Source organism: Taudactylus pleione, unplaced genomic scaffold (genome assembly GCF_031769625.1).
Source record: "Taudactylus pleione unplaced genomic scaffold, aTauple2 ptg000182l, whole genome shotgun sequence".
NCBI lineage: Eukaryota > Metazoa > Chordata > Amphibia > Anura > Myobatrachidae > Taudactylus > Taudactylus pleione.
Genome location: NW_028284584.1, coordinates 2,455,681 through 2,472,528, shown reverse-complemented (window position 1 = coordinate 2,472,528; position 16,848 = coordinate 2,455,681). Strand labels below are relative to the sequence as shown.

Sequence of the window (16,848 nt, the reverse complement as noted above, 5' to 3'; positions counted from 1 at the left end):
CTAGAAGCGAGCCCCCTTCCCGCCACTACACCACAGGGCGCACACCTGGCCTCCTGAGACAATCTGCGTCAGGTTTTTGGATTCCTGTGTTCCCAGGGATGATGTTGGGACTGGGTCTGGAATGAGTGCCATATGCAGGAAACTGGATGGGTGTATATAGCTCCTTTGCATGAGATGGTACTGGAAGAAGACTGGCTGGGGTTATAAGCAGGACTGGAACTGGTAATGCTGGTATTCCAGGATGGTACTGGTTAACTTTGACACCGGGCTGGGACTGGTTATGCTGGGCTAGGACCAGCTAACTAGGACACAGGGCTGGGACTGTTATGCCGGGCTGGAACCAGATAACTTGGACACCAGGCTGGGACCAGCTAACTTGGACACCGGGCTGGGAACGGTTATGCTGGTACTGGTGTTGCAGGGTTCAGCCAAGCTTTAATTGGTAAAGCAGGGGTTAAAGCTAGCTTGAATTAGTATAGTAGGGGTTAACCAAGTAGGAATTGGTATTGCAGGGGTTAACCAAACGAACTGGTGCTGTAGGAGCTAACCAAGCTGGAATTGGTACTGCAGGGGTTAATAGGAACAGGAGAAGATTCTTCAGGGAGCAGCGTGGAACCTGGAGCCACTGGACGCCGGGTATGTCCAACATTGCAGGGTGTGTTCCAGGGTATGTGGGTGGACCAGGAAGGCCAGCAGCCCCCCCCCCCCCCCTCCTCCTGTGCACCTGCTGGGTGACTTGGAAAATGTGAACTGTGTGGGGTCCTGTGGACCAAGCTTGAGAACCACTCTATCTATCTACAGTGCATTCGGAAAGTATTCACAGCGCTTCACTTATTCCACATTTTGTTATGTTACAGACTTATTCCAAAATCGAATAAATGCATTTTTGACCTCGAAATTCTACATACAATGGTGGTCATTCAGACCCACTTGCGAGCGGCAGTACGCTCGCAAGTGGGTCGATGTTCCCCACTGCGCATGCCCACGACGGAGGGAGCTCCGTCGTGCGCATGCGCGAGACCCAGCGAGCGACGGGCTTCCCATCGCTCCGGGTCTCGCACCAAAGGGGGCGTGCTGTCGATGTTGATTGACAGCACGCCCACTTTGCTGGGCGTGCCTGCCAGACGGAGGTGTTCCCATGGGAACGCCTACAGTCTGAAGCCGGCCCCACTGACATCACTAGTGATGTCAGTGGGAGTGATTTTGGCCCTGATAGAGCCAAAATCACTCCAGGGCTTGTGGCTGGGAAACCCGACCGCAGGGTTTCCCTCGCAAGTCCGATGGTCGCGATGGTCAAGACCATCGCGACCATCTTCTTGGACGCTCGTATATGCTGTGTTTGGAGCGTGCTCCTGGATGCTCCATTTTAATGGAGGAGGGCCCTGATTCAGAGCGAGCGCTCTGGTCAGAGCGTCCGGCTCTGAAACAGGCCCAATGTCCCATAATGACAATGTGTAAAAAGTTTCTTTGAGATTTTTGCAAATTTAATAAAAAAAAACAACTAAGAAATCACATGTACATTAGTATTCACAGCCTTTGCCATGAAGCTCAAAATTGCTCGCATGTGCATCCTGTTTCCACTGATCATCCTTGAGATGTTCCTACAGCTTAATTGGAGTCCACCTGTGGTAAATTCAGTTGATTGGACATGATTTTGAAAGGCATACACCTGTCTATATAAGGTCCCACACTTGACAGTGCATGTCAGAGCACAAACCAAGCATAAAGTCCAAGGAATTGTCTGTAGACCTCTGAGACAGTATTGTATCGAGGCACAAATCTGGGTAAGGGTACATAAAAATATCTGCTGCTTTGACGGTCCCAATGAGTACAGTGGCCTCCATCATCCGTAAATGGAAGAAGTTCGGAACCACCAGGACTCTTCCTAGAGTTGGCCGGCCGTCTAAACCGAGCGATCGGGGGAGAAGGGCCCTCGTCAGGGAGGTGACCAAGAACCCGATGGTCACTCTGTCAGAGCTAAAGCATTCCTCTGTGGAGAGAGGAGAACCTTCCAGAAGGACAACCATCTCTGCAGCAATCCACCAATCAGGCCTGTATGGTAGAGTGGCCAGATGGAAGCCACTCCTTAGTAAAAAGCACATGGCAGCCCGAAGGACTCTCTGACTCAAAATGCACCTGAAGGACTCTCTGACCATGAGAAACAAAATTATCTGGTCTGATGAGAGCAAGATTGAACTCTTTGGCGTGAATGCCAGGCGTTATGTTTGGAAGAAACCAGGAACCGCTCCTTACCAGGTCAACACCATCCCTACAGTGAAGCATGGTGGTGGCAGCATCATGCTGTGGGGATGTTGTTCAGCAGCAGGAACTGGGAGACTAGTCAGGATATAGGGAAAGATGAATGCAGCAATGTACAAAGACATCCTGGATGAAAACCTGCTCCAGAGCGCTCTTGACCTCAGACTGGGGCGACGGTTCATCTTTCAGCAGGACAACGACCCTAAGCACACAGCCAAGATATCAAAGCAGTGGCTTCAGGACAACTCTGTGAATGTCCTTGAGTGGCCCAGCCAGAGCCCAGATTTGAATCCGATTGAACATCTCTGGAGAGATCTGAAAATGGCTGTGCACCGACGCTTCCAATCCAACCTGATGGAGCTTTAGAGGTGCTGCAAAGAGGAATGGGCAAAACTGCCCGAAGATAGGTGTGCCAAGCTTGTGGCATCATATTCAAAAGACTTGAGGCTGTAATTGCTGCCAAAGGTGCATCAACAAAGTATTGAGCAAAGGCTGTGATTACTAATGTACATGTGATTTCTTAGTTTTGTTTTTTTAATTAAATTTGCAAAAATCTCAAAAAAACCTTTTAGACGTTGTCATTATGGGGAATTGTGTGTAGAATTTTGAGGACAAAAATGTATTTATTCCACGTAACAAAATGTGGAAAAAGTGAAGCGCTGTGAATACTTTCCGAATGCACTGTATAATACACTATAGTTACAGCAATGAGGTTACTGGCAATATTTGGGGCGGTATTAGCCCAGTCATATAGAGAGCTTGCGTGTATAGCTCACGTGTAACTCTAGTTAAGACACATATTGCGTAACAGCTGGGACCTTCTGTCTGGGACTGTAGTGGTACAAGACGAACACTTAAGGGGCCTATCCATTAGCAGATAAATTGAACGACTGAACGATGACAGATGCGCACTTCCGCGGCCGATAAATTGAATCTCTCATCTCTCCAACATGTTGGTCAATTATCGCAATCGCTGTATGATATTAGAAATATCTGGCAGTTTATATGCGGTAAACGATGAATGACGAAAGATATTAGCAGCAGGTACAGAGCGCTGTAGAGAAAACGCCACTCCCTGAGTGATATCATATACGATATCGTTCATCATTCGTCTTTTGCCAAAATCTGTCATGTACATGACGGATATCGTTCAGCGCAGCCACCGGAATTATCAATAGATATCTTTCATCTTTCAGAAAAACATCTGCTAATGGATGGGCCCCTATAACAGGACAGTATGGGAAGGTTAATGATTAGCCAGGAGTCACAGACTAATATCACACATAAAGAAGATGGTATGGGACCCTAACATTGTATCCCAATAAGTACTTATAACAATTACTACTGGTAATAAGGGTATTTATTCTATCAGACCCCCAAAGGGGAAAGGGGGATAAAACCCCAAACAGAGGAACACACTTTAACAGTGATCGTGTGCATAGACACAACTGGGATAATTAGCCTTATATGGTCAGAAATGTAAGCTATAACCCATCTTAGCTCACTAGTCATAAATACCTTTATTCTGTGATAATGAGATTAATACCACTGACCACTTTATCATACAGTGTAACATATAAGAACATATTCTACTGATGAGAAAATGCAATACCATGAATACCCTTGATAGCTTTTAAAAGGCCAAAAATTCAATTTCCACTATCAAGAACATTCATCACTTAAAATATATTTTGACAACTTGATCTATAACATGCTGTATAGTTATAAAGATCCCATTTTCCAAAACACAATCCAAGAGGGCAGCTCGGAGGTACTGCGATATAACGGTGCCGGCGCGGTCATGTCAAGTCTTATATAAATAAATGATAATAATTATAGGAATTGCAGAGTCATTGATAAAGAATGATACACAATGACACAAACAATGACATCACTACACTTTAACAACAACACAGCAATTGTTTATCAAACTGTGATCAGACATTTAATCTAAGTGGCGACACTAAGACATGCGGAACATTCCGCTGAGACCAAACTCCGATGTCTACATTTGGTGGCCAGTGCAAAGGTCAAGAGTGAGCGCTTAACCCCTCGGGTGCTGGAAATAAACGAATTTGTGAACTACAATACTTAATAGTAAGAACTTTTGATGGCCAGACCTATACTGCGGCACCGTCATAAAACTGGCTGCACTGATATCCACACATCGGGGAATGTAATACCCCCTCCGCTCCTTAGCGTAATGATATCATTAGCATGTGGCAGATAACGTATGCATGTCACTGTGATTTCTTCTACATATAATACCAAATTATACATTGAGGACAATTAGAACTTCAGGATCTAAATGCCAGAGAGCAAGCCAAGTAGATGATATTTGGCCATACAGGAACTCTGACACCTGCAATCTGCAGCTAATTGTCAATTCCAAAGCAATAATACATGAAAATGTGCTATATCCAAAAACAATCTGCAAAAAGTTAAAGCTAGATGAAAAATCTACAAGCAGCCAGGGGCATGGTGCCTCCTCCTGATCCCCCAACAAGATGAGGCGTCTGGCCCTCCAGGATCCCCAGTGTAATACGTTTCCCTGTGCGCGGTGAGGCACTGTGAGGCGTGGTGAGGCACTGTGAGGCGCGGTGAGGCACTGCTAGTGTTGCCAATGCTGAGTATTAAGAAAACAGAAGGATGGAGAATGATACGTTGGGCACTATTTGGTTACTTCCTCTAATACGATGAGTATAATAATAATAATGATAATTATAATAATAATACGGTATGTTGCTTCCCTCCTCTTCTCGCTCTACTACAATTTCATCATTTATTATTAAAGATATAATCATTCTGTGCTTTATGATACTGAAATGTCTTTATTCAGAGTCAGAAGTAAATGCCTTGTTCACATTTATTTATATAGTGCTGGCATATTCCGTTGGGCTTTATCTTAGCCTAGATTATTGCTCTATCTTACTACATAGATCGTTTTCTAACTCATCGTAATAACAACCTAAGAGTGAGAGACATAAAGGTGGCACGTGGCATTATCATCAGCAGCCAAATGAACAGTTATCATTTACTAGTTATATGGGTAATGTAGTCACGGAGGATATGATGCAAGATTCTAAGCTAGTATGTAGAGTTTAGCAGATTAATCTGACTACCATACCCCCCCCCCCCATCTTTAGCTGAGCTATAGCCATACTTTCCAACTCTCCCTCATTGTCAGGGAGTCTCCCTGACATAGTAACAATCTCCCTGTCTCCCAGGAGAGACTAGTAATCTCCCTGATTGCACCTCACCCCCATTATGAAGTTGTTATATTAAAAAAAAATACATATATATACACAAGATATATACATTCATTTGGGACCATTAGTATCATTTCCCTGCATTGGGTATAAGGCACAATGATCCCTATGGCTACATGTATTAGTGTAATTCCCTGCATTGGGTATAAGGCACAACGATCCCTATGGCTACATGTATTAGTATCATTCCCTGCATTAGATATAAGGCACAATGATCCCTATGGCTACATGTATTAGTATAATTTCCCTGCATTGGGTATAAGGCACAATGATCCCTATGGCTACATGTATTAGTATAATTCCCTGCAATGGGTATAAGGCACAATGATCCCTATGGCTACATGTATCTGTATAATTCCCTGCATTGGATATAAGGCACAATGATCCCTATGGCTACATGTATTAGTATCATTCCCTGCATTGGGTATAAGGCACAATGATCCCTATGGCTACATGTATTAGTATCATTCCCTGCATTGGGTATAAGGCACAATGATCCCTATGGCTACATGTATTAGTATAATTCCCTGCATTGGGTATAAGGCACAATGATCCCTATGGCTACATGTATCTGTATAATTTCCCTGCATTGGGTATAAGGCACAATGATCCCTATGGCTACATGTATTAGTATAATTCCCTGCATTGGATATAAGGCACAATGACCCCTATGGTTACATGTATTAGTATAACTTCCCTGCATTGGGTATAAGGCACAATGATCCCTATGGCTACATGTATTAGTATCATTTCCCTGGATTGGGTATAAGGCACAATGATCCCTATGGCTACATGTATTAGTATAATTCCCTGCATTGGGTATAAGGCACAATAATCCCTATGGCTACATGTATCTGTATAATTTCCCTGCATTTGGGTATAAGGCACAATGATCCCTATGGCAACATGTATTAGTGTCATTTCCCTGCATTGGGTATAAGGCACAATGATCCCTATGGCTACATGTATTAGTATAATTCCCTGCATTGGATATAAGGCACAATGATCCCTATGGCTACATGTATTAGTATAATTCCCTGCATTGGGTATAAGGCACAATGATCCCTATGGCTACATGCATCTGTATAATTTCCCTGCATTGGGTATAAGGCACAATGATCCCTATGGCTACATGTATTAGTATAATTCCCTGCATTGGATATAAGGCACAATGATCCCTATGGCTACATGTATTAGTATAACTTCCCTGCATTGGGTATAAGGCACAATGATCCCTATGGCTACATGTATTAGTATCATTTCCCTGGATTGGGTATAAGGCACAGTGATCCCTATGGCTACATGTATTAGTATAATTCCCTGCATTGGGTATAAGGCACAATGATCCCTATGGCTACATGTATTAGTATAATTTCCCTGCATTGGGTATAAGGCACAATGATCCCTATGGCTACATGTATTAGTATAATACGCTGCATTGGATATAAGGCACAATGATCCCTATGGCTACATGTATTAGTATAATTCCCTGCATTGGGTATAAGGCACAATGATCCCTATGGCTACATGTATTAGTATAATTTCCCTGCATTGGGTATAAGGCACAATGATCCCTATGGCTACATGTATTAGTATAATTCACTGCATTGGGTATAGGGCACAGTGATCCCTATGGCTACATGTATTAGTATAACTTCCCTGCATTGGGTATAAGGCACAATGATCCCTATGGTTACATGTATCTGTATAATTCCCTGCATTGGGTATAAGGCACAATGATCCCTATGGTTACATGTATTAGTATAATTCCCTGCATTGGGTATAAGGCACAATGATCCCTATGGCTACATGTATTAGTATAATTTCCCTGCATTGGGTATAAGGCACAATGATCCCTATGGCTACATGTATTAGTATAATTTCCCTGCATTGGATATAAGGCACAATGATCCCTATGGCTACATGTATTAGTATAATTTCCCTGCATTGGGTATAAGGCACAATGATCCCTATGGCTACATGTATTAGTATAATTCCCTGCATTGGGTATAAGGCACAATGATCCCTATGGCTACATGTATCTGTATAATTCCCTGCATTGGATATAAGGCACAATGATCCCTATGGCTACATGTATTAGTATCATTCCCTGCATTGGGTATAAGGCACAATGATCCCTATGGCTACATGTATTAGTATAATTCCCTGCATTGGGTATAAGGCACAATGATTCCTATGGCTGCATGTATTAGTATAATTCCCTGCATTGGATATAAGGCACAATGATCCCTATGGCTACATGTATCTGTATAATTTCCCTGCATTGGGTATAAGGCACAATGATCCCTATGGCTACATGTATTAGTATAATTTCCCTGGATTGGGTATAAGGCACAGTGATCCCTATGGCTACATGTATTAGTATAATTCCCTGCATTGGGTATAAGGCACAATGATCCCTATGGCTACATGTATTAGTATAATTTCCCTGCATTGGGTATAAGGCACAATGATCCCTATGGCTACATGTATTAGTATAATTCCCTGCATTGGGTATAGGGCACAGTGATCCCTATGGCTACATGTATTAGTATAACTTCCCTGCATTGGGTATAAGGCACAATGATCCCTATGGCTACATGTATTAGTATAATTCCCTGCATTGGGTATAAGGCACAATGATCCCTATGGCTACATGTATTAGTATAATTCCCTGCATTGGGTCTAAGGCACAATGATCCCTATGGCTACATGTATTAGTATAATTCCCTGAATTGGGTATAAGGCACAATGATCCCTATGGCTACATGTATTAGTATAATTCCCTGCATTGGGTATAAGGCACAATGATCCCTATGGCTACATGTATTAGTATAATTCCCTGAATTGGGTATAAGGCACAATGATCCCTATGGCTACATGTATTAGTATAATTCCCTGAATTGGGTATAAGGCACAATGATCCCTATGGCTACATGTATTAGTATAATTCCCTGCATTGGGTATAAGGCACAATGATCCCTATGGCTACATGTATCTGTATAATTTCCCTGCATTGGGTATAAGGCACAATGATCCCTATGGCTACATGTATTAGTATCATTTCCCTGGATTGGGTATAAGGCACAGTGATCCCTATGGCTACATGTATTAGTATAATTCCCTGCATTGGGTATAAGGCACAATGATCCCTATGGCTACATGTATTAGTATAATTTCCCTGCATTGGGTATAAGGCACAATGATCCCTATGGCTACATGTATTAGTAAAATTCCCTGCATTGGGTATAGGGCACAGTGATCCCTATGGCTACATGTATTAGTATAACTTCCCTGCATTGGGTATAAGGCACAATGATCCCTATGGCTACATGTATTAGTATAATTCCCTGCATTGGGTATAAGGCACAATGATCCCTATGGCTACATGTATTAGTATAATTCCCTGCATTGGGTCTAAGGCACAATGATCCCTATGGCTACATGTATTAGTATAATTCCCTGAATTGGGTATAAGGCACAATGATCCCTATGGCTACATGTATTAGTATAATTCCCTGAATTGGGTATAAGGCACAATGATCCCTATGGCTACATGTATTAGTATAATTCCCTGCATTGGGTATAAGGCACAATGATCCCTATGGCTACATGCATTTTCTGGAAAGTGTCAGTGTGATTTCATTGACACATAGGAGGAGATGTATTAATGGCAAAAATGCGGTAAAACCCCCGAAAATGCAGTTTTTAGGGGGTTTTACCACATTCCCCGTATGCATTAAGCAGCAGAATGCGCTGCATTTTGCTGCTTCGCGTTGCTAGGTAACCCTCCCATGAGCCCCCGCGTCCGCGCAGAAGGACATCTGGGTGTTAAATCCGGAAGTCCCTTTGCCCGGCAGCATCGCAAAGGACAGCTCTCATCGAGAGAGCGGTTCTTTGCGATATTCTTAGTACATACCGCGGTAATTAACCGCGGTATGTACGCGAAATCAGGGGGGATGTACCGCATCGGCGATGTCGCCGATGATGCATCTCCCCCTTAGATCTTACTGACTGTTTTGGGGATCATTTACATTCGGATGTAAGTAAATTTTATGACACGCCTCTCAGATGTAGCAGTACAGTCCACTTTACCGTCGTGCTCATAGGTGTCGTTTTCACAATTTCCCTGAAATGCTTTTTGTAGGTAAGTATGGCTTCAGCCCACATCCATCTGCACAAAATGGCCGCCACCCCCACCCTGTACTCCTATCTGGATACCGCTGTCAATAACTGTACTGTATTGTAAGTGTAGATACAGAGGGAAGGTGCTGCACTGTATTGTAAGTGTAGATACTGAGGGAAGGTGCTGTACTGTATTGTAAGAGTAGATACTGAGGGAAGGTGCTGTACTGTACTGTATTGTAAGTGTAGATACTGAGGGAAGGTGCTGTACTGTATTGTAAGAGTAGATACTGAGGGAAGGTGCTGTACTGTACTGTATTGTAAGTGTAGATACTGAGGGAAGGTGCTGTACTGTACTGTATTGTAAGTGTAGATACTGAGGGAAGGTGCTGTACTGTACTGTATTGTAAGTGTAGATACTGAGGGAAGGTGCTGTACTGTACTGTATTGTAAGTGTAGATACTGAGGGAAGGTGCTGTACTGTACTGTATTGTAAGTGTAGATACTGAGGGAAGGTGCTGTACTGTATTGTAAGTGTAGATACTGAGGGAAGGTGCTGTACTGTATTGTAAGTGTAGATACTGAGGGAAGGTGCTGTACTGTATTGTAAGTGTAGATACTGAGGGAAGGTGCTGTACTGTATTGTAAGTGTAGATACTGAGGGAAGGTGCTGTACTGTACTGTAAGTGTAGATACTGAGGGAAGGTGCTGTACTGTATTGTAAGTGTAGATACTGAGGGAAGGTGCTGTACTGTATTGTAAGTGTAGATACTGAGGGAAGGTGCTGTACTGTATTGTAAGTGTAGATACTGAGGGAAGGTGCTGTACTGTATTGTAAGTGTAGATACTGAGGGAAGGTGCTGTACAGTATTGTAAGTGTAGATACTGAGGGAAGGTGCTGTACTGTATTCTGAGTGTAGATACTGAGGGAAGGTGCTGTACTGTATTGTAAGTGTAGATACTGAGGGAAGGTGCTGTACTGTATTGTAAGTGTAGATACTGAGGGAAGGTGCTGTATTGTAAATGTAGATACTGAGGGAAGGTGCTGTACTGTATTGTAAGTGTAGATACTGAGGGAAGGTGCTGTACTGTATTGTAAGTGTAGATACTGAGGGAAGGTGCTGTACTGTATTGTAAGAGTAGATACTGAGGGAAGGTGCTGTACTGGACTGTAAGTGTAGATACTGAGGGAAGGTGCTGTACTGTACTGTATTGTAAGTGTAGATACTGAGGGAAGGTGCTGTACTGTACTGTATTGTAAGTGTAGATACTGAGGGAAGGTGCTGTACTGTACTGTATTGTAAGTGTAGATACCGAGGGAAGGTGCTGTACTGTATTGTATTGTAAGTGTAGATACTGAGGGAAGGTGCTGTACTGTATTGTAAGTGTAGATACTGAGGGAAGGTGCTGTACTGTACTGTAAGTGTAAATACTGAGGGAAGGTGCTGTACTGTACTGTAAATGTAGATACTGAGGGAAGGTGTTGTACTGTATTGTAAGTGTAGATACTGAGGGAAGGTGCTGTACTGTATTGTAAGAGTAGATACTGAGGGAAGGTGCTGTACTGTATTGTAAGTGTAGATACTGAGGGAAGGTGCTATACTGTATTGTACGTGTAGATACTGAGGGAAGGTGCTGTACTGTATTGCATTGTAAGTGTAGATACTGAGGGAAGGTGCTGTACTGTACTGTATTGTACGTGTAGATACTGAGGGAAGGTGCTGTACTGTATTGTATTGTAAGTGTAGATACTGAGGGAAGGTGCTGTACTGAATTGTAAGTGTAGATACTGAGGGAAGGTGCTGTACTGTATTGTAAGTGTAGATACTGAGGGAAGGTGCTGTACTGTATTGTAAGTGTAGATACTGAGGGAAGATGCTGTACTGTATTGTAAGTGTAGATACTGAGGGAAGGTGCTGTACAGTATTGTAAGTGTAGATACTGAGGGAAGGTGCTGTACTTTATTGTAAGTGTAGATACTGAGGGAAGGTGCTGTACTGTATTGTAAGTGTAGATACTGAGGGAAGGTGCTGTACTGTATTGTAAGTGTAGATACTGAGGGAAGATGCTGTACTGTATTGTAAGTGTAGATACTGAGGGAAGGTGCTGTACAGTATTGTAAGTGTAGATACTGAGGGAAGGTGCTGTACTTTATTGTAAGTGTAGATACTGAGGGAAGGTGCTGTACTGTATTGTAAGTGTAGATACTGAGGGAAGGTGCTGTACTGTACTGTAAGTGTAGATACTGAGGGAAGGCGCTGTACTGTATTGTACGTGTAGATACTGAGGGAAGGTGCTGTATTGTACTGTATTGTAAGTGTAGATACTGAGGGAAGGTGCTGTACTGTATTGCATTGTAAGTGTAGATACTGAGGGAAGGTGCTGTACTGTACTGTAAGTGTAGATACTGAGGGAAGGTGCTGTACTGTACTGTAAGTGTAGATACTGAGGGAAGGTGCTGTACTGCACTGTAAGTGTAGATACTGAGGGAAGGTGCTGTACTGTACTGTATTGTAAGTGTAGATACTGAGGGAAGGTGCTGTACTGTATTGCATTGTAAGTGTAGATACTGAGGGAAGGTGCTGTACTGTACTGTAAGTGTAGATACCGAGGGAAGGTGCTGTACTGTACTGTAAGTGTAGATACTGAGGGAAGGTGCTGTACTGTACTGTAAGGGTATATACTGAGGGAAGGTGCTGTACTGTATTGTACGTGTAGATACTGAGGGAAGGTGCTGTACTGTATTGTATTGTGAGTGTAGATACTGAGGGAAGGTACTGTACTGTATTGTAAGTGTAGATACTGAGGGAAGGTGCTGTACTGTACTGTATTGCACTGTACTGTAAGTGTAGATACTGAGAGAAGGTGCTGTACTGTATTCTAAGTGTAGATACTGAGGGAAGGTGCTGTATTGTACTGTATTGTAAGTGTAGATACTGAGGGAAGGTGCTGTACTGTATTGCATTGTAAGTGTAGATACTGAGGGAAGGTGCTGTACTGTACTGTAAGTGTAGATACTGAGGGAAGGTGCTGTACTGTATTGTAAGTGTAGATACTGAGGGAAGGTGCTGTATTGTACTGTAAGTGTAGATACTGAGGGAAGGTGCTGTACTGTATTGTAAGTGTAGATACTGAGGGAAGGTGCTGTACTGTATTGTAAGTGTAGATACTGAGGGAAGGTGCTGTACTGTATTGTAAGTGTAGATACTGAGGGAAGGTGCTGTACTGTACTGTAAGTGTAGATACTGAGGGAAGGTGCTGTACTGTACTGTAAGTGTAGATACTGAGGGAAGGTGCTGTACTGTATTGTAAGTGTAGATACTGAGGGAAGGTGCTGTACTGTACTGTAAGGGTATATACTGAGGGAAGGTGCTGTACTGTATTGTACGTGTAGATACTGAGGGAAGGTGCTGTACTGTATTGTATTGTGAGTGTAGATACTGAGGGAAGGTACTGTACTGTATTGTAAGTGTAGATAATGAGGGAAGGTGCTGTACTGTATTGTAAGTGTAGATACTGAGGGAAGGTGCTGTACTGTACTGTATTGCACTGTACTGTAAGTGTAGATACTGAGAGAAGGTGCTGTACTGTATTCTAAGTGTAGATACTGAGGGAAGGTGCTGTACTGTACTGTAAGTGTAGATACTGAGGGAAGGTGCTGTACTGTACTGTAAGTGTAGATACTGAGGGAAGGTGCTGTACTGTATTGTAAGTGTAGATACTGAGGGAAGGTGCTGTATTGTACTGTAAGTGTAGATACTGAGGGAAGATGCTGTACTGTATTGTAAGTGTAGATACTGAGGGAAGGTGCTGTACTGTATTGTAAGTGTAGATACTGAGGGAAGGTGCTGTACTGTACTGTAAGTGTAGATACTGAGGGAAGGTGCTGTACTGTACTGTAAGTGTAGATACTGAGGGAAGGTGCTGTACTGTACTGTAAGTGTAGATACTGAGGGAAGGTGCTGTACTGTATTGTAAGTGTAGATACTGAGGGAAGGTGCTGTACTGTACTGTAAGTGTAGATACTGAGGGAAGGTGCTGTACTGTACTGTAAGTGTAGATACTGAGGGAAGGTGCTGTACTGTACTGTAAGTGTAGATACTGAGGGAAGGTGCTGTACTGTATTGTAAGTGTAGATACTGAGGGAAGGTGCTGTACTGTACTGTAAGTGTAGATACTGAGGGAAGGTGCTGTACTGTATTGTAAGTGTAGATACTGAGGGAAGGTGCTGTACTGTACTGTAAGTGTAGATACTGAGGGAAGGTGCTGTACTGTACTGTAAGTGTAGATACTGAGGGAAGGTGCTGTACTTTATTGTAAGTGTAGATACTGAGGGAAGGTGCTGTACTGTACTGTAAGTGTAGATACTGAGGGAAGGTGCTGTACTGTACTGTAAGTGTAGATACTGAGGGAAGGTGCTGTACTGTACTGTAAATGTAGATACTGAGGGAAGGTGCTGTACTGTACTGTAAGTGTAGATACTGAGGGAAGGTGCTGTACTGTAAATGTAGATACTGAGGGAAGGTGCTGTACTGTACTGTAAGTGTAGATTGCAATTTATGTATGTTTTCTTCTAAACCATAATAAACTAATTCACAGCCCTAATCTCATATCATATAACACCATTTGGTTGTTTTTTATTTAACATTAAAATACTTATATTATAGTTACAGGTTTTTTGAGTCATAACCAGACTGAGGATTTTTGCATTAAATTCTTATTTTTCCCAAAAGCGGAAATGTAGGCAGCGATTAAGTCTGGTGATAATAGTGCACACTAGGCCGCCGTACACAGAACATCAACTACACACAGCCAGCTAATACATACTTACTACATTACAACCCGCATCATATACAGAACATAACACTTCCCCTTATGGCATATGGATAAGTGTCATTTAGTGGCAGAGCTCTGTAATGAGTGGTTACATTCATCTTCTTTTTGCAGATGGACCTAATGTTCTTTTGATCCCTGTATTAGTGGTAACCAGCCCAGGCTACAGCACTGGCGTTCTTTATTTATTGGGGCAGAGGAAGGGGGAGAGAGACACTTTGGGGGTCATTCAGACCCGCTCGCAAGCGGGTCGATGTTCCCCACTGTACATGCGCACGACGGAGGGAGCTCCGTCGTGCGCATGCGCGAGACCGGCGAGCGACGGGCTCACCATCGCTCCGGGTCTCGCACCAAAGGGGGCGTGCTGTCGATGTTGAATGACAGCATGCCCGCTTTGGTGGGCGTGCCGGGGGCGTGCCTGCCAGACAGAGGCGTTCCCATGGGAACGCCTACCATCTCAAGCCGGCCCCACTGACATCACTAGTGATGTCAGTGGGAGTGATTTTGGCTCTGATAGCAATGCTGAATTATGGAGCGTACACACGGTCAGATTTGTCAGACTTGTCAGATGAACGATTGAACGATTAAACGATCTGAACGATTTGTACGATTTTACCAAAGTTTTGAACGATTTGAACGATTGAACGATTTTTGACTGCATTAAAATGAATGGAATCGTCCAAGTCTGACTGCAAACCCATCAGATGTCAGATATCGTAATGGTGCATACACACGATCAGATTTTTTCTTCAGATATGGACGATAACGATTTAAAAATCGTTCAGTCGTTCATATCTGATGGAAAATCGTTCATATCTGACATGCCTGAACGATGGACGATCAACGATGCGCGTTCCCGTTTGTCAGATAACGATATCTGACATCTGATGGGTTTGCAGTCAGACTTGGACGATTCCATTCATTTTAATGCAGTCAAAAATCGTTCAATCGTTCAAATCGTTCAAAACTTTGGTCAAATCGTCCAAATCGTTCAAATCGTTTAATCGTTCAGTCGTTCATCTGACAAATCTGACAAGTCTGACAAATCTGACCGTGTGTACGCTCCATTATCTGACCATCGGGAACGCGCATCGTTGATCGTCCATCGTTCAGGCATGTCAGATATGAACGATTTTCCTTCAGATATGAACGACTGAACGATTTTTAAATCGTTATCGTTCATATCTGAAGGAAAAATCTGATCGTGTGTATGCACCATTAGACACTTATGTTATAGTATTGCAATGCTGAATTAGACACTTATGTTATAGTATTGCAATGCTGAATTAGACACTTATGTTATAGCATTGCAATGCTGAATTAGACACTTATGTTATAGCATTGCAATGCTGAATTAGACACTTATGTTATAGCATTGCAATGCTGAATTAGACACTTATGTTATAGCACTGCAATGCTGAATTAGACACTTATGTTATAGTATTGCAATGCTGAATTAGACACTTATGTTATAGCATTGCAATGCTGAATTAGACACTTATGTTATAGCATTGCAATGCTGAATTAGACACTTATGTTATAGCACTGCAATGCTGAATTAGACACTTATGTTATAGTATTGCAATGCTGAATTAGACACTTATGTTATAGTATTGCAATGCTGAATTAGACACTTATGTTATAGCATTGCAATGCTGAATTAGACACTTATGTTATAGCACTGCAATGCTGAATTAGACACTTATGTTATAGTATTGCAATGCTGAATTAGACACTTATGTTATAGTATTGCAATGCTGAATTAGACACTTATGTTATAGTATTGCAATGCTGAATTAGACACTTATGTTATAGCATTGCAATGCTGAATTAGACACTTATGTTATAGCATTGCAATGCTGAATTAGACACTTATGTTATAGTATTGCAATGCTGAATTAGACACTTATGTTATAGTATTGCAATGCTGAATTAGACACTTATGTTATAGCATTGCAATGCTGAATTAGACACTTATGTTATAGTATTGCAATGCTGAATTAGACACTTATGTTATAGTATTGCAATACTGAATTAGACACTTATGTTATAGTATTGCAATGCTGAATTAGACACTTATGTTATAGTATTGCAATGCTGAATTAGACACTTATGTTATAGTATTGCAATGCTGAATTAGACACTTATGTTATAGCACTGCAATGCTGAATTAGACACTTATGTTATAGTATTGCAATACTGAATTAGACACTTATGTTATAGTATTGCAATGCTGAATTAGACACTTATGTTATAGCATTGCAATGCTGAATTAGACACTTATGTTATAGTATTGCAATACTGAATTAGACACTTATGTTATAGCATTGCAATGCTGAATTAGACACTTATGTTATAGTAT

At 42.2% G+C, this 16,848-nt stretch overlaps 1 protein-coding gene across 2 annotated transcripts in view; it reads right to left on the bottom strand.

The window, feature by feature from the left end:
• Positions 1 to 16,848, bottom strand: part of SBF2 (SET binding factor 2) — an 805,041-nt gene that overhangs the window by 168,443 nt on the left and 619,750 nt on the right. The window lies entirely within an intron of this gene.